The following is a 2,067-nucleotide window of genomic DNA, read 5'->3' on the forward strand; positions in this document are numbered from 1 at the left end:
GTCCCTCCCCGAGGCGACCGCAGAGTCCACGATCGATCGGGAAAGATGCGGGAAGGGGGACCCGTCCAACCACTCGTCGTCTGCCCGCCGAACGAGAGCGGCCCGTGCCGCGGACGGGTGGCACAGCCCGGCACAGCGCGGTCGGCTTGCCGGCGGTCGGGGACCCGGTAGACCGGTACCCCTACGAGTTCTGAAAACCCAGTCGCCAGAAATCTCCGCGCACCTGGCGGACCCGGCCTTGGGATCCCCATCGACGTGGGGCTTCTAGGCCTCGGCGGCCGGGAAACGGCGGGAGTCCCGGATGCCGACGCCGGCCGGGCCCGCCGACTCTCTCCCCTCGCCGCCTTCGGAGTAGACCGGGGTGGGAACGCTCCACTTTGGCGCAGCCGGGCCCCGGCCAGGGAGAGCCGCCGGTCCACCGCTCAGGGGCCCGGCGAGCCCGGCGGGGCGGAAGGGGATCCCGGCTCCGGGGCCGCGGGCCTCGGTCGGGGACCCCCGCCGTCGCGTCGGTGCCCGCGCCGGGCCCCGGGGGTGCCCGCGCCGGGCAGACGGCCGGGTCTACCGGGACGGCCTTGGGCGGGTCCGGCTTACCGGGGCCCCGGCCGGATCACTCTTTCCGTTTCCCCCGCCGCGATGGAACTAGGGGATCCCGGCTCCGGCGCCGCGGGCCTCGGTCGGGGACCCCCGCCGTCGCCTCGGTGACAGCGCCGGGCCCCGGGGGTGCCCGCGCCCGGCATCCGTCCCGGTCTACCGGGGCCTCGGCCGGATCAGTCTTTCCGTTTCCCCCGCCGCGATGGAGGTACGGGATCCCGGCTCCGGCGCCGCGGGCCTCGGTCGGGGACCTCCCCCTTCGCCTCGGTGCCCGCGCCGGGCCCCGGGGGTGCCCGCGCCGGGGAGACGGCCGGGTCTACCGGGGCCTCGGCCGGATCAGTCTTTCCGTTTCCCCCGCCGCGATGGAGGTACGGGATCCCGGCTCCGGCGCCGCGAGCCTCGGTCGGGGACCTCCCCCTTCGCCTCGGTGCCAGCGCCGGGCCCCGGGGGTGCCCGCGCCGGGGAGACGGCCGGGTCTACCGGGGCCCCGGCCGGATCACTTTCCGTTTCCCCCGCCGCGATGGAGGTACGGGATCCCGGCTCCGGCGCCGCGAGCCTCGGTCGGGGACCCCCGCCGTCGCCTCGGTGCCCGCGCCGGGTCCCGGGGGTGCCCGCGCCGGGGAGACGGCCGGGTCTACCGGGGCCCCGGCCGCATCACTTTCCGTTTCCCCCGCCGCGATGGAGGTACGGGATCCCGGCTCCGGCGCCGCGGGCCTCGGTCGGGGACCTCCCCCTTCGCCTCGTTGCCAGCGCCGGGCCCCGGGGGTGCCCGCGCCCGGCAGCCGTCCCGGTCTACCGGGGCCTCGGCCGGGTCAGTCTTTCCGTTTCCCCCGCCGCGATGGAGGTACGGGATCCCGGCTCCGGCGCCGCGGGCCTCGGTCGGGGACCTCCCCCTTCGCCTCGTTGCCAGCGCCGGGCCCCGGGGGTGCCCGCGCCCGGCAGCCGTCCCGGTCTACCGGGGCCTCGGCCGGGTCAGTCTTTCCGTTTCCCCCGCCGCGATGGAGGTACGGGATCCCGGCTCCGGCGCCGCGGGCCTCGGTCGGGGACCTCCCCCTTCGCCTCGTTGCCAGCGCCGGGCCCCGGGGGTGCCCGCGCCCGGCAGCCGTCCCGGTCTACCGGGGCCTCGGCCGGGTCAGTCTTTCCGTTTCCCCCGCCGCGATGGAGGTACGGGATCCCGGCTCCGGCGCCGCGGGCCTCGGTCGGGGACCTCCCCCTTCGCCTCGTTGCCAGCGCCGGGCCCCGGGGGTGCCCGCGCCCGGCAGCCGTCCCGGTCTACCGGGACGCTCGCTCGGGCGGGACCGGTTTACCCGGGCCTCGGCCGGACTGGAGTGTTTCGGTTTTCTGCTTCTCTGCCAGGATGGCTGCGAGGGGTTGATTTAAATAGCTGGTTTGACGTGAAAAGCTTCCCTTCAAGTGAAAAGTTTGTTCCAATTTCTGCCATCTTCCTTCCTCAAAAGTTTTGGGTGTAGCTTTCCC

The sequence above is a fragment of the Pantherophis guttatus genome, unplaced genomic scaffold (genome assembly GCF_059756535.1).
Source record: "Pantherophis guttatus breed Tessera unplaced genomic scaffold, ASM5975653v1 scaffold_24, whole genome shotgun sequence".
NCBI classification, from domain to species: Eukaryota; Metazoa; Chordata; class Lepidosauria; order Squamata; family Colubridae; genus Pantherophis; species Pantherophis guttatus.